At 41.9% G+C, this 23,725-nt stretch overlaps 1 non-coding gene and 3 pseudogenes across 1 annotated transcript; all 4 read left to right on the top strand.

The window, feature by feature from the left end:
* Positions 1-809: 809 nt before the first annotated feature.
* On the top strand, positions 810-930 carry LOC113354872. Its single transcript, XR_003362075.1, has one exon. It is a non-coding gene; the product is annotated as a U5 spliceosomal RNA (small nuclear RNA).
* Positions 931-1,549: 619 nt separating this feature from the next.
* Positions 1,550-1,727, top strand: LOC113354724 (annotated as a pseudogene).
* Positions 1,728-3,132: 1,405 nt separating this feature from the next.
* LOC113354906 lies at positions 3,133-3,226 on the top strand (annotated as a pseudogene).
* A 445-nt stretch (positions 3,227-3,671) lies between these two features.
* Positions 3,672-3,805, top strand: LOC113354794 (annotated as a pseudogene).
* The last annotated feature ends 19,920 nt before the right edge of the window (positions 3,806-23,725 follow it).

Here is a 23,725-nt window from a genome sequence, read left to right as displayed (position 1 = left end):
CACTAGAGTGAATCCTGCGTCTTGGCTTTCTCTTCATCAAAAGTAATCATCATATAATCATAGTTCGTCTGAATTGTGAAGCATTAGCAACAAACAAAAAGGAGGAGCTAGAGATGTTGTCCAATCTGCCATACTTACGTGTCATGAAGACCTTGAGGCCATTTATTCATACATTGCAAAGTTATTCATGTTCTGATGTTTGCCTCCAATCTGTTAATTAATTTCTTAAGAACTGAAAATGAACATTAGCACAGTATCACTGACTTGATTCTCAGATCAGACTCTTGAACTGGGTGCTAGCTCGTCTATTATTGAGCATCCGGGAGACTAGAAACTTGATTGTGCTTGACAGTACTATCAAAGGAGCTCTATTCCTGAAGGCTACCACTAGAACAGCTTAATTTCCGACTATCCCATGGAGAACCCGCAACACAGCCCTGAAGATGAAGGATCTGACAGGCGTCATCTTCAAATGTATTCAGCTTGGAGCTAATCAAGATGCTCACAATCTCGCCAGGTTTGTGTTTTAATTAGTCAGTCATTTCTATGGGGCATAAATCAATTTGTGTCCGCATTTGAAATCTGTGCACTCTCATCCGCTAGCCAAATGTATCTTACATGACGGAAATCTGGCTCATCCCATTCCATTGTTAGATTAAATCATCATCATTTCATCACATGTTTTAGTTACTGTAAGTCTCAGTTGAGCTTGAAATGAGAAAGTATTAGTCCCACATAGTTTACAAAGCGAAACCGTCCTCAAATTGCTGTGTATAAAATTAGCACTTCACTCAGCTAATTGAATCACGCAGCCGTGCGGTAAGCACAGAGCGAACTATTCTTTCGCCTTTTACTAAAGAATACCGTGTGCTTGCCGTTTATAAGCGGCATACGCCTATTTTTGAAGGGTTTCTCTTTTCATAGAGGAACCCCGACAATTCTCAAATCCTATCTTTTTGTCAGGCTTTTAGCTGCGCCACGTTGCCCTGTGATGCCTGAGCCATGACCTGTACATATCAGTTAACCAGTTTTTTTCCTACTTTCTGCGCTGTAGAGTTTTCATACCAAGTTGTAAACTTAGCTTTATGTCTCAGCTGCTGAGACATATTGATCTGTAGGCTTTCATTAGGACTTGACTTTGTGCCTGCAAAAAGTTGCATTTAGACCTCACTCAGGTTTAAACATACAACAAAGAGATGATGTGAACAGAAAGTAAAAGTAGATCTCACTTGCCCTTCATTTCTGGATTCAAAATACGACATTTGAGCCAAGAAACTGTGTAAACAATAAAAATATAAGCACATGACTACTTCAGAACAGGTTTAAAAACTAAAGCGAAATATCCAAACTGAAGCAGCAGGAATAAAGTATCTGTAACTAATTAGACAAGGTTTATTTTGTCTACATAAAATAAACTCTAGGATTATTTCATCCTCCCGCAAGAAGAAACACATACATGCGATTAAGCCTTGTGTTAATTTAGACAAAGCTTGCCTTGACAAATAGATGTCGAGTTTACTATTCACAAGAACATCTTCTTTGTTAAAGCATACCTTTCTCGGCCTTTTAGCTAAGATCAAGTGTAGTATCTGTTCTTATCAGTTTAATATCTAATATGCTTGTCCATGTGACTGCGCGATATTAAATTAATTTTTTTCATGGGGGAGTTCCTGTCACAGCTGGGGTTCCTACGCGTTGCACTACAGCAAAGGCCTGGCGCACCCCTACCAAAATTAAACCTGAGCCTGTGACCAGTTACAAACAGAACTCACTGGTTGCACGTTGGACAGTTGTGCCATAATGCATTTCAAAAGAACCTTTCCAGATTGATATTGTGCTCGTTGAACCTGAGCTAACTTGGTACCATGACTTCCACGCCTGTTGGACTATTGAGCCATGGCCACAGTATGTCATTGTTAGGAGAACTGTACACAGTATGTCATTGTTGCAGTTCCGTTCGTTTGAAAGTTCTCATCTTTGGATTAAAATTGGATGGTTAAATCAATGTTTCAAAGATGAAACAGTTCTCATCCATTGAATTCAAATAACCCGTCCTTTTGATAAATATACTGGATTCTTCGTTTTGAGAGAGAAAGGCTTCATTATTCAGTGTTTTTTACTGTTGCTGCGGATAATCTCATTAGTCGACAAATGGTGAAGTTGGCAACTAGCTAGTTTAACCAAGGAATCTCATGTGGACATCCAAGGCATTGTATCATCAGTTCCTGATGCTCGAATCAAGGGGTCAACCCAGCAGGTTGAACTACACACGTCAGAAAAATATATGCCACCAGTAAAGCGTCCAACACCCTTGCTTCCAATCAACATTGATGACACTGCATGGAGTGAATCTGATATCCAGAAAGCTCTGCAGGCTGTAGAAAAGTTTGTGTTAACCGGGAAAACACGTTTAAACTTCACGAGTTTAGTAGTGCACACACCTGCTAACCAAGCAATATTTTTCGCATTCAGTGTCAGGTTGAAATCAGATTTAGGCAATTTGACTATAAAGGCCGCCCTGCCTGCCTTGCAAAATCAGTATGTAGGAGGAGGATACTTTTATTGGAATCCGTACACTAAAATTGATAGCAGGCTCAAATGAAGGTGGTGCATCTCTGTGAATTACAAAAAATAGCATAGACTACAATTTTATTTTTTTTAAGTAGTTCAAGATTAGTTATGCCAGCCAGCATTATTCAACATAGAAAGATGTCTCCATATAGCTGCTGCTGCAATTCCACCGTCGGAACTCCAACTCGATCACTTCGTTTTTCCCTTGCGTCTCTCATTGGCTCACTTCCTCGTTTGTTTTCTTCTTTTTTATTAATAAAATCATTTCTGTAGTTATTCCCATCTGAACTGGTGTCTTTTTTAAATATTGTAATGAAAAATAATCTGCTGATGCATGAGACTCTCATATCGCCTTGGATGCTTCTATTGGATGGCTAATTGCTCATGTACAGAAACATTGCCTAACGCGTTAGCATTGGCACCGTCATACTTTTGTACTCCTTAATATGGCTAAAGAGAGGTACTGCTTTTGGGCGCAATGTTGGTAACAGAGAAAAACTGTACTCAAAACGTATATAGATAACGCTCCACTCGGCCTATTGATACACACAACCATGCAGTAAGCACAAAGCGGACTATTCTTTCGCCTTTTACTAAAGAATGCCGTTTATAAGCGCCATATGCCTATATTTTGAAACCCAATTTTTTTTTTGTCAGGCTTTTTGCTCTCAATAAGACAACCTTTCCGAGATGCATCTCAAAACGATGTTGTTTCAAGTGGAATATCATGGCAAATTGAATGTAATACATTTGGAAGAGGTAGAGGTCATAAAAATGTAGCTATTTACCAAAACTGAAATCACGTTTAATCGGATGGGACAGCATACGCTTTATCTACCATTGCTCCAATTTATGGAACCAAACACGAAACTCCATTACTAGATACTCATGCTTGGTGTAAATGAACTATATCAGACATCTTTGTTCTCCAACTTCGTTGAACCTGAGTACGAAACTATTGAGCCACAGTATGTCAGTTATTGATATTTTAAGTGGTATTTTGGTGTCGTTGGAATATCATTTAGTCCCACAAAGACTAGTTAATGCAAAGGGCTGGAAGAAAGAAACTATAAAAGGAGAAGCTGGGAACAAAAATAAGCATACCTTTCTCTGCCAATTGGCTAGGATCAAGTGTAATATCTGTTCTTATCGGACGATGACAGGCCTATGATGTAGGCTCTTTTGACAGTGGATTACTGTTCTCAAATTTTTTGAAATAGCTAAAATACCCTCCATGATCGGTAGACGATACTACAATTACAATTAGTAGTTTACGATATTACAATTGCAATTAGTAGTTTATATTGATGTATGTTGATTTGTGTTACGTTTACGATATTACAATTACAATTAGTAGTTTATATTGATGTATGTTGATTTGTGTTACGAAAATTATAATCAGTAGTTAAAATGGTAATCTTGTGATGTTTTACTATTACAATTAGTAGGTTATATTGATGTATGTTGGTTTGTGTTACGAAAATTATAATCAGTAGTTAAAATGGTAATTTTGTGATGTTTTACTATCTACCGATTGTGGTAGTAGCCCCAAATTCAATTTTTTCAATAACCAATGGAATTTTGAGTATCTCTATTTTCACAATTGTTAGTTTTCGTGATGCTATTTATCTACCGATCGTACAATCGGTAGCTTCGGGATGTTAATTATCTACCGATTGTGGTAGTAGTTCCAAATTCAAACTTTTCAAAAACCAATGGAATTTTGAATTTCTCTATTTCCACAATCAATAGTTTCGTGACGTTCATTATCTACCGATTGTGATAGTAGCTCCAAATTCGATTTTTCAGGAACCAATGGAATTTTGAATTTCTCTATTTCCAGAATCGGTAGTTTCGTGATGTTTATTATCTACCGATTGTACAATCGGTAACATCGTGATGTTAATTTTCTACCAATTATGGTAATAGTCCTAAATTCAAAATTTTCAAAATCGATGAAATTTTGGATTACTCAAAGAAGAGAAGAACATAATCACAATCGGTAGGTAAAAAAATAATACTAAACTACCGATTATTAAGGAACATATAAGTATTTTCATCCTATTTTGTTTTATACGTCCCCCCTAATGAAGTCGGATTGTTACGGTGGTTCATCACTTCATCTTTAGTGTTGATTGAAAAATCATTGAAATGTGGTGAGGAACAAAAAACATTCAGCAAGCACCAGTGGTCTAGTGGTAGAGTAGTACGTACAGACCCGGGTTCGATTCCCGACTGTGCATTTTTTTTTTAATTCTTCGGTGCTGTATTTTGCTGTAGCCAGGCATGCAGTGGACAAATGCAAATGATAGGCCGCGCTCTTATTTGTACCTCAAGAAAAGAGGAAGACCTAACTACTTTCGTCCAGCCCCATAGGTTTCATATTAAGATTTTGCTGTTCTCTTGATAAATTGTTTTTAATGAAAACACACACTAGATGTTGATACTTTCATTTTTGTACAAACTCGAAACTGATTGTGATGACTCAACTGGAGGTATCCGTTAAAGATTCAAGTCAGGAAATTTATTTGAAGTCCCACATTGCTCGGTTAAGCTTAAATACAGTCTGCTTTCATTTAACGTCCGAAATCTATCCTACATTTCTTCATCTAATTCCATCTCTTCTTTACTTAATCGATTCCTACACATATGAGCGTCTTCATCTTCTTCAAATGATGATGATGATTCCTTATTAATTGTGTATGTACACCTTTCATCATCCATCACGTGTACAGAAAGAGACACGTGGAAGACATGCAAAACAAGACATCAAAACATGATAGCAAGCATCTCATCAGAAGATGCCATCGGTCAGCAGATCCGACGGTCAGGGACCGAGGATCACAGAAGTATGACGGCTCAGAGGAGCACCAGATAATACCCCTTGGGTGTTAGTACACCCAATCCCGAGGAAGATCCCAGATCAACGGTTGAGGGGAAGTTTGACTGATACTGATGTGACCAGACAAAGAGACACTTGCGTGACGCAGATGTGACCAGGCAGAGACACTTTCCTGACACGAGCAGACGTTCATCTACCCGCATTAAATACCAAAGAGATACGTGTCAATCAGCTCGTAGAGGAGGCGAGGATAACCCTTCGTGTTCAAGCTCATGTCGCGGCATACTCCGAAGACCCCTGCGTAATGGGCACAAAGCACAAAAAGATAAGATTACAACGATGCCACAGAAGTAGGACCCACGTTCCAAACCTATAAATACCCCTCTCCACTAAGAAAGAAGGGGTCGACCGGTTTTTAGAAATTAGAGAAGACCATAGGAAGAGTAAGTATGATTCCCCTTCCCCCATTTCCCCTTAGCATCGTTGTTCATTTAAAGTCATTTGACTATCTTTGTAATACCTTCAATACATAGTGAAAACACCAACCCCGTGGATGTAGGCCTTAGTGCTGAATCACGTAAATCATCGTCTCATTTACATTATGTTCTTATGTTTATACTTTTATTCTTTATTTATCCTGTCGTATGATTAGTAATATTGATACCATACGACTAGACAAGGACGAGCCCCAAGGCTCTGAGTCAACATCTTCTTATAGCTTTATGCATACCACGCTCAGTTTGATGAATGATCGTATGCGAATATTGTTTGTGAACACGCAGATGGCTTCGTAATTTGTGTGTTCACAATCTGGCGCTAGAAACAGGGACTTTGTCCCGGTAAAAGATTTATTTTATCCTGTGATTTCACCTTAAACGCGCATTATGGTTGTATCCTATTCTGGGTTCAGCGTGCTTTCAAAACCTTTTTTATTCTGGGTTCATGGTCTTCATTTCACAAACACCATTTCAAACAGACAAATCCACGCTATTATCACAGATTTGCACGTGAGGCGTTTTTCTTTTAAAACTAAGACTTAATAATCCAGATTCATGAGTTCTCGCTACGGATTGCCTTTTCAAGAGTTTTCCTTTTCAAAAGTAGTCTGAAAACAAGGTCCATGATTGTTTATTAGAGGATTTGTATTACGAAAACTAGACCGACGGAGTCTTTATGTTCTTTTTATTAAGGCCCTTGGGCACTCATTTCCTTTTATTCCACAAATTTGCGGATACGAATGGCACTAACCCGATCCTCGTGGATATCTTTGGTTCTCTTTATTTATTCCCCTATGCAGAAAAAGGACTAAAAATGGAAAAGATACTAGGGCAGGAAAAACCAAAGCCTCATCAAAGGAGACACCGAGGATTACCCCGGTCATGACCCGAAGCAAGCAAAAGGAGACAAAGCTAAAACAGCTACTCAGACAGGATGCTGCGGAAATCACCTCACCTATGAACGCTAACTCCATTGCACCGCGGCTCTCAAAGCAGCAGCCACAAAAACAACGCAACTGTTGCGGCCCTCCAGGCTACAGAAGCTAACAAGACTTTGGTTTCAAACCAAATCCAACAAAGAGAAGGGGTGGCAGAATCTATGACACATCAGCCCGCACATCCACCAGTCTTCGGAATGCCGTCAACCAACGTCAGAATCAAACCATACCAGTGGTTTTAGTACCGCGGGTGGAAGCTCAACCGAGGGGACCAAACTTGGAGATACCAACAATTGAAGCTGATCCTCTGCCACCTTAATACACACAGTAGACGAAGGGGGAACTATGGTCGTAGGGGTACAAGCCGGAACTCCCAATCAGGGATCAAACCAGTCCCACCGACTGATGGTAGAGCTCGAAGAATTGAAAAAGAGCCAGCAGGTCTACGCAGATGCCGTAGCTTTTGGCAGAGAACCAAGACTTGAAAGATAGGATTGCCCAAAGCACGAAGACTAGCCAACAACTGGACGAAGCAAATTCTAAGGCACCAGAGCCTAATCGAGACCGAAGAATCATCCTAGCAAACGCCGCTAGGGGAAGCAGTGCATCCGATCCGGAATATGCCGCCGAAGACTTAGACTATTATGACAGTGAAGTTCGAAAAGAAACGCTCAACTGAGCATGAGAATGGGACATTACCGCGCAATGGAAGAGCTGCATGAGAGATGATGGCTGAGATCAGGCAGTTAAAAGCCAGACAAGGCGGAGGAAGGCTTGAAGAGGTGATGAAAGAAGCTAACTCCACGCCCCTAACTCATCGCCTGGCAAATACCCCCATTCCGTTAAAGTGCCCTGTCCCAACTTTTGAATGCTATGACGGATCCAGTGATCCCGCGGCACATATCCGGTATTATAATATCTTAGCCCGATGGAGTCAAAACGACGCCGTCCTCTGTAGGTATTTCCCATCAAGTCTGAAGGGATCTTTGTCTTGGTTTGACAACCTGCCACCTGATTCCATCAATCCTACGATCAACTCGCAGAGAAATTCTTGAGAACCTACATGTACAACAAAGCTGTCAACACCGGAATGGATAAACTTTTTCTCTGGCAATTGGTTACAAGGAGAACACGAGGGAATACACCAACAGATGGCACAAGATCTGCCAAGCCATAGGGAGTGTGGATCCCGTAGTAAGCATCAACTGCTACAAGTGGGGATTAGACCGAATGAGTCCACTATTTGTTGAGATCCACGGAAGCGTACCTAAGACAGAAGGAGATCTTCGAATAATTATTGAAAGTATGCTCGTCTTGAAGAAATCCAGCGTGAGAACCCGAGGGCACAAACACAGAGGTCTCACCGTACCAATTCCGCAGAACAAACCAGCGGGGCCAAAAGAAATAGCTCAGTGGAACGACACGAAGATAGGAAGGAACGAAGAGATGAACGACGAAAAGACGATCGAAAATTCGAAGATCAGGTTTACACGAAGCTCAATGCTAGCTACGCTCGGATCTTGCGAGAGATCAAAGGAAGGGAAAATTTGGAGTGGCCGTGGTCTAAGGGAAAACAACCCCCAAGGACCGAGAAGTCTAAAGATTACTGTGAGTATCATTGCTTCAATGGACACCAGACCGAGAAATGCAAAAACCTCAAAATAATGATCCAAAAATTGATTGATGCTGGCGAACTCAAGCAATACATACGAAAGGAAGTCACCGAGGACAGATCCAAACGAACCAAGCAAGTCCAACTTCCAGAGGGAAACCGCACAATCAACACCATCTCGTTTCCGAAGCCGCAGGGCCCTCACTTACAGCGCAGATAGGAAAGAGGCTACGAAAGCAATTCGAAGACCACTGCGAATTATATAAGATTGATGGCGTAGAGGTGGACGAGCACGAAGAGTGGATGGACGCACCTATCATCTTCGATACTGAAGATATCGAAGAAGATATGGAAGACCATAACGATCCCTTGGTCCTCACACTACCAGTGGCCGGATGTAACCTCAAAAAGATCCTCATCGACGGGGGAAGCTCAGTGAACGTTCTATTCTACGACGCCTTCAAACGGATGAAGCTCCATGATGAACAACTGATGACCTCTTATTACACCATCTACGGGTTCAACGGAGCGCCCACAAAGCCATTGGGAGACATCGTGTTGCAGGTGAACGCCGGGCCATGAAAGTAGAAACACGATTCAGCGTGGTAGACGCCCCATCCCCCTATAACGCCATTATTGGACGAAAGTGGGTACATAAACTCAAGGGAGTGGCAGCAACTTACTACCAATATCTCAGGTTCCCTACACCCGAGGGAGTAATGGAAATCAAGGGAGATCGGGTCTCTGCAAAAGAGTGCCAGGCCACTCAGGATCGTATCAACAACGAACAGGAAGAACAACCCGAAGGATCAAAAATAAAGAAGCTGCGAAAGAAAAGGCCATAGACCTGTTCCTCAAGGAAACCGCAGGAAGGGCTTGACAAAGATGATAATGTCCTTAACACAGAGGCAAGTACTTCAGCAGCCAACGAAGGACAGAAACATACCAAATAGCAATTAAAGAACGTCCCAGTCCTTGGGGACCCGAAGCCGGTGTTCACACCAGTGGAGCCCGTAAAAGAAATCAACATAGGAACGGAAGAAAACCCGAAGATGATCAAAGTAGGGACCATAATGGACGAAAAAAGAGAAGATTCCTTAACCAAATTACTTAAAGAATACGCGGATGTATTCGCCTGGAAGTTAGGAGACATGCCGGGGATTGATCCAAAAATAATCCAACACGAGCTGCGCATCAAACCAGGCACGCCACCTTTCAGGCAGAAAATAAGAAAAGTTGCACCAGAGTATCATAAGGCAGTAGAAAAAGAACTTCGGAAACTACTAGAAGCAGGCTTCATCAAGGAAGTCAAATACCCTACATGGATCTCCAACATGGTCGTCGTTCCTAAGAAAAATGGAGGGGTTAGGATATGCATCGACTTTACTAACCTCAACAAGGCATGTCCAAAGGACAGCTATCCCCTACCGAGCATAGATCAACTGGTTGAAGCAGTGGAAGGGTACGAAGAGCTGTCATTCATGGACGGATATTCTGGTTACAACCAAGTAGCCCTGGCAGAAGAAGATCAACTACACACAACATTCTACACCCCGCATGGCCTTTATTGCTACACTAGAATGCCCTTTGGACTTCGAAACGCAGGGGCAACTTACCAAAGAATGGTCGATGCTATCTTCAGGCCATGGATTGGTAGTACCCTAGAAGTCTACGTTGATGACATGCTCGTCAAAAGTAGGCTGCGCAAAGATCACCACCAGGACCTGAGAGATATTTTCGAAGCAATGAGGAAACATCACATGAAAGTAAATCCAGAAAAATGCACTTTCGGTGTCACCTCAGGGAAATTCCTCGGATATCTGGTAACAAAAAGGGGTATTGAGGTAGACCCCGCGAAGATTCAGGCCATAGTGGAAATGCCATCTCCGAAGAATTTAAAAGAAGTGCAAAAGCTCAATGGGTCCTTAGCAGCCTTGGGCAGATTTATTGCCCGATCCTCGGACAAATGCAAACATTTTTTCAATATTCTCAAAAAAGGGAGTAAGTTTGAATGGACCGCAGAATGCGAAGAAGCCTTCCAAAGAATCAAGGAAACCTGGCTTCAATTCCAATCCTGCAGAAGCCTGATCCTGATGAGGTTTTGGCATTGTACATAGCAGCGAGAAGACGCAGTTAGCGCAGTGTTGGTCAAAACCAATACGAAGATAGAACACTATCTATTATGTCAGCAAGACCCTCAATTCTGCGGAAAGGAATTACACGAAGATCGAACAATCATCCTGGCATTGGTATGGGCTACTCAAAAGCTGAGAACCTATTTCCTAACTCACTTCATCCGCGTCCCATGCAAAGCACCACTGGAAGCAGTCCTCAAAAGCGCGGGAAAAGTAGGTAGAATAGCCAAGTGGAACACCCACCTGGACCAATTCAACATCATTCATGAAATTCAACATTCCCAAAAATCCCAAGTTTTGGCGGATTTCTTAGCAGACCTCCCCCTGGACAACGATGAAGAGATTAGGGGAATACCAGAAGCCGACGAGAGGAAAGCAAGGATCCAGTTGATGTCCTCGAACCCGCGAGTCAAAGACAATGGGAAGTCTTCGTTGATGGTTCCAAAAATAAGGAAGGGGCAGGAATAGGCATTGTCATCACCACCCCAACTGGAGAAAGGATCGTACAGGCACTCAGGTTAGAATTCAAAGAGCATACTAACAACATCGTCGAATACGAGGCAGTCGTACATGCCCTCCGCTTAATAATAGAGATGGGGGTAACTGATGTAAGACTGACAAGTGATTCGCAGCTTGTCATACGGAAATAGGGCTCGAATACAATGTGTACGACGACACCCTCTCAGCTTACATGGCCTTGGTCCAAACATTGGCATCACAAATTCCGAACATCAAGTTCCGGCACTTATGCAGAAGGGATCTCAGGCACGCGGATGCCCTAGCATATATATCATCCATGCTGAAGGACAAGAGTATCGAAGCTATCAAAATAACAAGGGTATACGAGCCTTCGATTGCATCACAATTTTCCTTTGCTACAAATCAAGATACAGTGGAAGAAAATATCGAAGATCAGGTGGGAGAAGACATCCGTGACGATTTTGACGAAGAAGATATCCTGTCAAGAGCAAATCAAGACGAAGATTTCAACAACGAAGATGATTGGAGAATGATGATCCATGCGTTTCTCAAGGATGGAACCTTACCCGCGGATCACAAACAAACCAGGAAAATACTCTCCAAAGTAGGAAGATATGATCTTCGGGATGGGATCCTGTACAAGAAATCTTTCCTCGGACCGTTACTACGTTGCTTATCCAGGAAAGAGGGGCATCGAATTCTAAACGACATCCATTATGGTGACGCAGGGAATCATAGCGGCATGAGATCACTAGCCGACAAAGCAAAAATGCAAGGATATTACTGGCCCACAATGATACAAGATGCTGCAAGAATGTCCCGACGATGTGAAGAATGTCAGCGTTTCGCCAAAAAGATACACGCACCAGCAACAACGTTGAATTCTGTGGATAGTCCGTGGCCATTTGCAAAAGGGGCATAGATATCGTTGGGCCTTTCATCGAAGGATCAGGGAAAAAGACGATTTTTGATAGTAGCCACGGGACTACTTCAGTAAATGGGTGGAAGCCAAAGCCTTAGCCAGGATCAGAGACGTGGACGTGTTTAACTTTCATATTCCAAAAATTATTGCAGGTTCGGCATACCAGCGGAAATCGTGTCGATAATGGTAAACAATTAAGGGGAAAAACATAGACATGCTCTTCGACACTTTCAAAAATAAGGAAAAAACAAGTCCACCCCCATATACCCTCAAAGCAACGGACAAGCGGAAAGCTACTAACAAGACCTCGCCCTTATCCTCAAAAAGAATTAGACGAACACAAGGGGCGATGGTGTGAACAGCTACACAATGTATTATGGGCATACAGGACAACACGAAGATCTGCCACTGGGGAGTCCCCATTCTCCTCACTTATGGAGCTGAAGCAGTCATCCCAACAAGATCCTCATGCCAACCACAAAGACGAAGCATGGGAGAAAAAATCTCACAAAGACATGTGTTAGAGAGACTGGGACGGACGAAGAAGGAGGAAGAGGGAAGCAGCATTGCAAAAGACTGGAAAATTATCAACGGAGGACTAGCGGAGAGAGTACAACAAAAAGGTTAGCTTCGAAATTTTTAGAAGGGAAGTATGTGCTAAGAAACAAATCCCGCTATCAACGAGAGAAGAAATGGGGAAAGTTAGCACCTACAGGGGGAGACCTTTTATAATACACGACATTGCGGGAAACGGTTCCTACTATCTTCGCAATCTGAAAGGCGAGGTCCTCCGGCACCCTTGGAATGCTAAATGGCTCAAACCGTACTACCCATAGGACAGCGCAGCTTTGCATCTGCGTGAAGAATACCAGAAGAAGAAGGCAGCGTAACCGCTTTACATGTTTCTATCTCTGGACGAGGAGTAGCAGGCCTCAACCTATCAATCAAACAAACTTTTTGGGAAATCTTCAAGCAAACGAAATGGTCAAAAGGCCCGCTGGGTGAACGCATGTACATTATATAAATTAACAATATTGGGGAAAGTAGTTAATCTACAATCTCTCAGGGCTCCCCTATCAGCGTCTATGAGTGTAAGACCAGGGGGAAGGCACCCAGCAGAAAGAGATACCCAACCTATTAAATTAACAATATTGGGGAAAGTAGTTAATCTACAATCTCTCAGGGCTCCCCTATCAGCGTCAATGAGTGTAAGACCAGGGGGAAGGCACCCAGCAGAAAGAGATACCCAACCAATTTTAAGGCTGCGGGTCGACGGAATGGGTGCATTTCAAATAAGCATTTCATATCCTAGAATGCTGCCTCGGCCCCCACCGTTTGGGAATCCTCTGGCCCAGGATTTGCCAGCGGGGTGACAGGTCTCAAGACGATCACGAAGGTATTTACCTTCGGTGTCGCATCCAAACACTCAAAACTTTTTACAAAGCAAGTTATTTCTGGTTTAACACTTCACAATACTTAAAATAAAGATGAATTGATAACGCAGGTATGCCAAAAGGATGATCCATTTCATAAAGAGTTGATTACAAGATTCAGCAAATAAGATAAAGCAGTAAACACATCAAAAAATGATCCGAAATTATATAATCAACAAGGATCAACTTTCTATGACAAATAAAAGAAATCTACTTGGACGATACTGTTCCATCAACAGGGTTGTCTCTGCGAGATGAAGGTACGCTACCACCTGAAGAAGGCCCAGAAGAGCCAGGCAAGGGCGCGGGAAGGGAACGACGCGGATAGTTCTTGACAAGACCATGTTCGACCTTAAGATCAAGTTCAATCTTATCTAGGACTTTGTTGGTCTCTTCAGACAACTGACATCGAGCTTTGTAAGTGATAACAACGGTCCGCTGGTTGGTCTGAGACAGCAATGCAGATAAGCGTTCCGCCTCTTTGGAGGCAATCTCCGCTGCTTCCTCACGAGACGCGGCCAACCCTTTGAAATAGTTGGTTTGTCCTTCCTGCTGCACTAAGGCAGACTGAGTTTTTTTAAGCTCATCATTCGCTGCGTGAAGCTGTCCCTTGAGTGCTGAAAATAAGAAATACCAAGGGATTAAAACGAAGAAATAACAGAATCACACTCGATAAAACGAGTTTATACCTTCGACATTAGCCGAAGCCTCTTCATACTCATTAACAACTGCGTCCCGAGCTTCATCAAGAAAGTCATATTCGTCGGATAATTTCTTATAATACGTTTGAAGGTTAGTAAGGGAAAATTGACTTGCGTTTAAGTCTACCTGCTTCATTGAATCCAAGTGGCGAAGATGGTTGACTTCGTCATTTATCTCCCCCATCCTTTTATGGAGTCGATACACATTCACTTCAAGATCTCTTTCAGATTCCACTTGGCGAGCGACATCGGCTCGAGACGCTGCAAGGGCTTTACTAAGGGCACCAATCTCAGCCCTAGCATTATTTCTTTCCTCGGAAAGACGCAACATACTATCCCTAACCCCGGGGCCTAAGAAAGAACGAGCCTGTTGTAACTCTCCTTCCCAAAAACACACTCTAGCCTCTAAGTCCGAAGCATGTTCTCGAGCATCACGCAGGTTGTCACGCGTCCATAGCAGCGTACCATTAAACAGACAGCGGTCATGATTGTACTTATTTTGCATATCGACCATCAGTGTTCTCCTTTCACACCACTCAGCTGCTAAGGCGTTGTGCACATCAGCACGAGCATTCCACTTTACGGCTTCGCTTTTCAACTTACCCACCAACTCTGCAATGCGGGATTTCTATCGTTCCCTTTCTTTCCGAAGCCATATGAGCTCGGGGACTCCACCCACTAAAGATAAGGTGGGGAGACTGAGACGGAACAAAGTACAAATAGGAATCACAAGGAAAAAAAACAATAAAAAATACGAACCTGTGAAGGACGATACAATTCTGCGAGCTTGCTCCAATTCATTGCGGACTATAGCAAGTTCCGAACGAAGACTCTCCTCGGCATTACCCAGCCGCTCCTTTTCCTTCAGGTGACCCTTCAGTTCACTTATTTCCACCTAGGCCGCAGATAGTTCTTCTTCTCTATGACGAAGCTTAGCCTCCAACTTTAAAGACTTTGCTTTAAAGAATTGGTATAGAACATGGTTACAATGTTTGCTCCTCGTCACCTATGTCACAAACGCAAACATTATTATACCCAAGGGATCGGATATCGCGAAGAATACAATGATCGTACATCATGAGGGAATCAGTACAAGGATTTACCTCTAAGACACGCTGCTGGGGAAAACCGTATTGGTACCCATCAGCTATGGCCATCATATCAGCAACAGAGGAGGGAGGGTCAACCACTAGGTTGGCTTCTGAAGTTCTCAGATTCTTCTCCCACATTTGAGCAACGCGGACTTCAGAAGACACTTGCATCATCTGACGAGTATAAGCGTCAGAATTCTTCTCACCGGGGACCACTGGGGAAGGGTTGGAAACGAACATCAGTTTTTTCTTCTTAAGCCAGGCCAAAATGGCATCTTCGCCTTCAGGCATTAGCGAGTAAGGGAAATCCTCTGAAGGAGATTCAACCGCAAACTTCCCTTTGGCTGCCCTCCCCTGACTCGCGAAAGTCTCGACATCACCAGCCTCAGTATGACCACCGGTGTTTTCAGCCTGCTGACCGGTGGAATCTTCTTTACCAGTATCCCCAAGCACATCCCAATCATCACTTGGGGAAAGCAATGAGAAGTCTTCGGCAAGACCCATGGCAGCATTCACATCAAAGTATTCCCCCGCGGAATATATCCTATCGAAAGAAAATTCAGGGGAAATAACGGGTAGAGTACCCATACCAACAATATTATCGCCAACAGGGGCAGATTCACCCCCGCCAGTACCACCAACGGTAACATTACCCTCAGACTCACCGTCACCACCCGCCACAATTTCTTCTCCACCATTACCACCTTCATCATCAGGGTGAGAAGTGTCGGTACGTTCTTCACCATTACCACCTCCATTGGACATTTCTTCATCCTCAGCATACCTTTCGTTTACAGGACTCGTAACCTCCTCATCAACCTCAGCCTCACCGATAACCACAATAGACGATTGTTTGGGTTCAAGTTTCTTCTTCTTCAACACCTACAAACCAGTACACATCCCCACAAAGGCTCATTTTTTCCCTCCTTTCAAAAATGAAAATTATTTCAAGCAAGGAAAAAGGGGAAAATAGAATAGAGAATATAAGAAGAAACCATACCTTAGCAGCAGCAGCACTCTTCGTTGGATGGGTAGCACCAGAACCCTCCTCCTCATCTCCATCAACGACATCAAGAGCGTAAGGAAAATTCATGCCCGCGAAATTCAGACGCCAAGGACAGAAATCTCCATAACGAGCAGGAGGAGTTTCACGAGGCTTGCTGTTTTCAGAAGGACGCCAACCGCGCGGACCCGAAATCCAACCATAAGCCCAAGGACCAACTACCTCAATAACAGTAGCATGCCATTCATAATCATGGTCACGCTTAATCCTTTCACGAGCAGGAAAGAGTTTTCGTTTAGCAGATCCCCCAGTACCAGGAACATACTTCAGCTTGACATCACTCACCTCACCCAAAAGACGAATTTCACCACAGGGAGCAACAATATTACGAAGACTAACACTCCACGGCTTACGGTTTCTACCGTTGACATAATACCCAAAAGAACTGTTAAAATTCTGAGGAGTGTACCACTCTCTCTCAGCAGGATTTGGAACATAGCAGGTCATCATAGTCTCTCCCTTGCTCCGCAGGTAACATTCCTTCAGTGAACGAAGATAATTCCCAGATAGTTGTGACACAGAACGATTATGAGTGTTCGTGGAAGAGCCTTCGCGACTAGCCAACACGTCATAATAAAAGGAGTCACCCGACTTATATAGGGGCAACATGAGACCCGCCTCGAAGGCTCCAACCATAGTCAACAGATGAAACTCGTCAAATTGATACCTAGCAAGGAGCTCGTAAGTGATATCATCGTCAGGGGCATAGAAGCGAACCTCAAAATCTTGAAGTTCATGTTTTTCCTTGAACATCGCAAGATCAATATGCTTGAAAGTGACTTTCTTCTTACCAACGGGAATGCTGCGTATCACGGGGACAGTTTCTTCTTCGTCCGCAGAATCAGAAGTAGGACTCAATTCCGGAGCTTTTCTTTTAGAAGGAAGATTTTTAGACGGATCAGCCATCGACATAGTACCCTTGGAGTATTTCCCTTTGAAAGAAACCGCGGAAGGAGGCGGCAAAGATTTCTGCGGAGGCACTGAAGGAGGAGCCATTGAACGAAGGGGGGGAACATCCAGTGTTTCAGTACGAGGAAGAGGAGCCCGCGTACTCTTAGAGTCATCACGAGGAGGAGCCTGAGTACTCCTAGAATCTTCACGAGGACGAGAAGGGACGCGGTTAACAGCGTACCTAGATCCAGAAGGACCCTTCGGCACATCCCCTTCCTTAGTGGGCACAACCTTCGCACCAGAGGAAGATGAAACCCTATGACCCTGAGGATCCGATTGCGAAGACTTGAAAGGACCTTCCCCAAGTGGATATATTTCATAATCTCGACGCGGAGGGGATCTTGGCAGACTAGACGGCGGGGTTTGGTAAGGAGCCCGCGGACGATCAGACATATCTACAAGGAAACGCAAACAGTTTAGAAGAATGAGGAGATCACTAAAAGATCAAAAAACCCATAATTGATGGTTCATCCGGATAAACATTAAAAACCCTAGGAACTAAAAATAGCAAGAAATACTCCATCCAACTCCAGGGATAATACTTAGAAACAGACTCACAGACCTCGTAACAAAGAATAGGGACAAGCATATATGCTTCGACATGTGTGTTCTTCATCACAAAGCCAACCATACAGCAACAGGAAACAAACGGGTAGATACATAGATAATTCAATGATGAGCAGTTAATGAACAACCCCATACATGTATAGAAGAGGACGACAAACACTAACCACAGTCGAAGAAAGGAAGATCAGAGATATCAAAAGAGACAGTTGTCTGCGATACAGGGGCAACAACAATCGAAAGCGAAAGAGACAGAAAATTGAATGTTGTTATCTTCCTCACAAGAATGACGACATTCTCTTTCCTATTTATGAAGCTAGAGAAGACGATAACTGTTCCTCGTACCAAGGAGCAGTTATGGGGAAAGTTAATGCAAAGTGGGAAACGTGTAGAACTACCTTTCTTCTTCTAAATTGCAAAAAACGCACAAGTCAGAAGAAGAGGGGCAAATTATATGTACACCTTTCATCATCCACCACGTGTACAGAAAGAGACACGTGGAAGACATGCAAAACAAGACATCAAAACATGATAGCAAGCATCTCATCAGAAGATGCCATCGGTCAGCAGATCCGACGGTCAGGGACCGAGGATCACAGAAGTATGACGGCTCAGAGGAGCACCAGATAATACCCCTTGGGTGTTAGTACACCCAATCCCGAGGAAGATCCCAGATCAACGGTTGAGGGGAAGTTTGACTGACACGGATGTGACCAGACAAAGAGACACTTGCGTGACGCAGATGTGACCAGGCAGAGACACTTGCCTGGCACGAGCAGACGTTCATCTACCCGCATTAAATACCAAAGAGATACGTGTCAATCAGCTCGTGGAGGGGGCGAGGATAACCCTTCGTGTTCAAGCTCAGGCCGCGACATACTCCGAAGACCCCTGCGTAATGGGCACAAAGCACAAGAAGATAAGATTACAACGGTGCCACAGAAGTAGGACCCACGTACCAACCCTATAAATACCCCTCTCCACTAAGAGAGAAGGGGTCGACCGGTTTTTAGAAATTAGAGAAGACCATAGGAAGGAGAAATAGGAAGAGTAAGTATGATTCCCCTTCCACCATTTCCCCTTAGCATCGTTGTTCACTTAAAGTCATTTGACTATCTTTGTAATACCTTCAATACATAGTGAAAACACCAACCCCGTGGATGTAGACCTTAGTGCTGAACCACGTAAATCATCGTCTCATTTACATTATGTTCTTATGTTTATACTTTTATTCTTTATTTATCCTGTCGTATGATTAGTAATATTGATAACATACGACTAGACAAGGACGAGCCCGAAGGCTCTGAGTCAACATCTTCTTATAACTTTATGCATACCACGCTCAGTTTTCTGATGAATGATCGTATGCGAATATTGTTTGTGAACACGCAGATGGCTTCGTAATTTGTGTGTTCACAAACTGAATTAAGTTTTTTTTTTTTTTTAATTTCTCTAATTCATCTTCATAACAATCACAGAATTACTGGTCTGTAACATGAAAAGTGGGTATTTAGAAAGTACTCTCAAGTCCGAGGCAGATGGAAACATGGTCTTGCAGAGTTTATTGCATATTTAATGGCTCTGTAACATGTTGTCAAAGCTGAACCTAATGGGGGTTGTGTTTCAAGACGGTTTAATGTTCCGCGTAAGGTTTCGAGTGTATTGAAGGGTTCTGTAACATGTTGTCAAACTGAAGTTAACAGAGAGGTTGCAGGGAAGGTATCTGATGCAGTCAGTTATGGAATTGTATAAGAGTATCGAGCCGATTCAATATGCTCAGTGAAGTGCTAATTTTATACACAGCAATTTGAGTACGGTTTTTTTGTAACTATGTGGGACTAATACTTTTTCATTTCAAGCTCAACTGAGACTTACAGTAACTAAAACATGTAATGAAATGATGATAATTTAATCTAACGATGGAATGAGATGAGCCAGATTTCCATCATGTAAGATACATTTGGCTAGTGTATAGTCCTTCTAGTCTAAAAGCCTTGTGTAAAAACTAGCATCCAAAATGTTCTTACAGTGATTTATGCGCTGCAGAAATGACTGACTAATTAAAACATGGAAGAAGGGAATAGAGGGGTTGGAGCGATTGAGCATCTTGATTAGCTCCAAGCTGAATATATTTGAAGCTGAATCAAGTCAGTGATATTGTGATAATGTTGATCTCAAGAAATTAACAGATTGGAGACAAACATCACAACATGAATAACTTTGCAATGTATGAATAAATGGCCTCAGGCTCTCAATGAAAAAAGGCTGGAATTTGAAACTTGATAAATTTTGTTTGCAAAAGACGGGCATATATAGCATGGAGAAATAGCGCAGACTCATCTAATTTCTTAAGATTCTCTCTTTAAGTGCTATAGCATGGAGAAAGAATCTATTTCTCTAGCTTACACAGTGAAAGTGCAGTACATTGCAACCCTAGAAGCTTAAGCATTGCAATCGAAGAGGTGGGTATCCAACTGAGCTTAAGCATTTTGGCATCAAACATTTAAAAAACAAAAATATAAGAAACATTTAGTCTAAGTTCAATATTATTTTCTTCCGTACGTCCTCGAGTTGAAAAATTGGTATTTCTCCATCCTAAGGCTTCCGCTTGCGCAATGACCTGAATCTTCTAGCCAGCTTCATCCCAAGACACCCAACACCGGTTGCTGTGCATCCAACAACAACTGTTGCCCCTATACTACCGACAATAAATGCCTTCATAAGTTGCATACCAAGATCCTGCATAATATCGTCTAGACTTCTGTTAAGATCTTTAGTACTTGCATTAGTTGCAGCTTTTACAACAAGTTGTCCTCCAGCCTGCGGAGCTTTCTCGATATTAGCTTCACTCCGTGCAACAGTAACAACTCACTGAATGGTGAAGCCTCTCTCTCTCAAAACTAAGAATCCAAGTTTTATCCTTGAAACTTTTGATTAACAGTCCATATTCGGCCACTACAACATGGAGAACAAATCTATTTCTCTAGCACACGGCGGAAGGATTTAAGTAACGTGAAAGAGATGTTACCTATGTGCTGTCATCTTCATTGGTGTGAACGAGCAGTGACATACTGTGGTCATGTCTCAACAGTTCTGTATCAAGGAAGCACCGCGAAATAAAAAAAGAGAGAATAATATGCACCAGCCGAGCCCTGGTCTGTACTAATCGAAAAAAATCAGAAAAGAGAAAAAAAATAAGAAACATATTACGGGGGCTCCAAGGTTTAGTTTGTACGGGCTCCTAAGGATTCTACTGTCCTAAAAGATGATAAGGGAACCTAAACTATATACAAAAATACTAAAATATCCTTCACCCTGAAATACCTAAACCTAAACTAGGAGAGTCAGTTTCTCTCATCTTTTTCAAACTCTCCATCTCCTTCATCGTTTTTTTTCGATTAATCGTCGATTTTCAATATTATTCATCGTCGATTAAAACTTCTATAAAGATTATGGGACGGACATAAGATCCTAGGAGAAACAAGAAGCAAAAAACAGTTAATCAATCACATGTCAACCCAAATAAGGAATTAGAAGAAGATGAGGAATTGAACAATCAAAGTGCTCAAACACCACTCAATTCACCCGCAATGACATCAATAAGGTAAATGGAGATGATCCCAGATCAGGGTGTTGTGCTTAATCTATGTCGATGTGGCTTGATTTAAAAATAATCACTTTTTGAATATGCAGCACTCGAGTTTCAAATGAATTAGGAGCTGGGAGACCCCTAGCAGCGCGTTTGGCTGTCTGCTCCGTGATGATTATTGCGCTAATTGAGTTGGTTATAATAACCATTGGGCTCTTTGCTTGCCGTAATATTATGGGCTATGCTTACAGCAATGACAAGGAAGTAGTAGACTACGTGACTGACATGGTTCCGTTAATTTGTCTGTCAGTTATAATCGACAGCCTACGAGGTGTCCTCTCAGGTTTGTTCCATTCTTTATAGCCAGACCCAAAAATTTCTTTGGGTTCTGAAATTTTATTGTGCTCTGAATTCGTTAGGCGTTGCTAGAGGGTGCGGATGGCAGCATATAGGTGCTTGTGTAAATCTAGGAGCATTCTATCTTGCTGGAATTCCTGTAGCCATTACGGAGGCAGGGGACTTTGGATTGGAATATTAACCGGAACTTCTATACAGACAGCGATGATCGCTTTTATAACTTGTCGAACTGATTGGGATTATCAGGTAAAAACTTGTGGAGTTATGTCTCTAAATATTAATTGCCCTACAATCTTAGTGCAATGTAATTAATATTCCCTTTGAGTAGTACTAATGATAATGCTCTTGAAATAATTATAGGCAAGGAATGCAAAGGAAAGGATGCATCAAGGACCTGAAGTTTCAGTAGCATAAGTTAAGGCATTGATGACAAAGAACTTCCACTGTTGAAAACGATATCCTTGTTCGGCCATTTTTGATACTCCTGTAAACCAATGGATAGTCCCGCTCTATCCATTTGAGTCATTTTTAGGCATTCCACTTGTTAACCCCTCTCTCGAGTAGAATACTACTAGTATCAAGCATTCTAGCTAGGATTAGTGAGTTTTATGGGTGTTATGCACATCTTTGCAACTAAATTGTAACTTGAATTTTTTTTTTTTTTGGACTTCCCGGAAATCTTTCATGGAACTCGCGTCCTGGCAAAGGAATTTTAGATAGGCACCCCCACACTATCACTATCGGCACCCCTCTGCCATTAGCTTTTTCTTAGGCCAAGCACTATGATGGCCTTCATCCTTCCCTATTTCTTAAGTGTAGGGAATTTTTTTTTGCAACTATTACCATCTCCCATATCCGTACTTGAGTAGGATATCTATTCCCTACAATACAAAATGGATTAGATCTGATCCCATTTGTAGGGAAGGGAAATCACACGGAAACTCAGTTTTCGTATGAAAAGCTGTTGTACAAATACTTAGTATCCATTTCATTTTGTTGCGAAATTTTGTTTGTTTGAACTTTTTTATTTTATACCTCCCTCATATCCGATCCTAACCATCCATCATTCATAACGGTTATTTCTTCTCCACCGTAGAACCCCAATGGTCATTTTTTCTCAAAATTCTCTATAAATACAACTAATTCTCTATTCAAATCACTCCACATCAATTTCTTTCTTATTTCTCTTCCAATTGATTTCTTATTTGTCTTCCCTTTACTATACTTATTTGATTTCTATCTTTATCTTCTACTTCTCAAGTTCTTATATTTTTTAGTTAGATTCGAAATGGTTAATAATTTATACAACGGGAAGAGACTGATCTTACTATTCCACATATTTATGTAAGTTGTGATAAAATTGTAGGTGCGCAACAAAAAACAACTTTATTTTGGATACGTATTCACCAAATTTTGGTCCAACGCAACGGAAATCCTAATGGAATAGATTGGGCTTCCTTAAAAACAAAGATGAAAGCAATCAAAAAAGATGTTAGAGAATTTGTCGCAATTCTTAACGCTACATATCAGAAAATCAAAAGCGGTGCATCACATGAAGATTTGGTAAGTTCTCTTAATTTATTAAGTTTTTTGTCCTTCCTGATAATAGTAATTAACTAAATATTTCTTACATAATATTTCAAACACGAGATGGTAGGGAGCAATTTTAGGAGCAAACATGCCAACTATTCAAGTATGATTCCTGTTATGAAATGTTTAGAGATAAGTCCTAGGATTTAATTATGAACTCATTGTTTCCAAAAATAGTGAGTTGTTTGAAAATCATCATAACTTTGTACCAGTCGATGATGGTACAAAATTTTTTCCTAACAGAGAGACTCGTTGAAGTTACAAGTATAAATCTCATCCTATAGGAACCAAAAAGCAAAAACAAGCAAGACAGAAGAAGGATCGCGAGCAAGATATTCAGATAAATTGATGAGGGGATTCTTCGGTTAAGACTGAAGAATATAAGATCT

The sequence above is a fragment of the Papaver somniferum genome, chromosome 2, assembly GCF_003573695.1.
Source record: "Papaver somniferum cultivar HN1 chromosome 2, ASM357369v1, whole genome shotgun sequence".
Taxonomy (NCBI): domain Eukaryota; kingdom Viridiplantae; phylum Streptophyta; class Magnoliopsida; order Ranunculales; family Papaveraceae; genus Papaver; species Papaver somniferum.
Note: the sequence above shows the minus strand (reverse complement) of the source record. Positions and strands in the feature narration are given on the sequence as shown.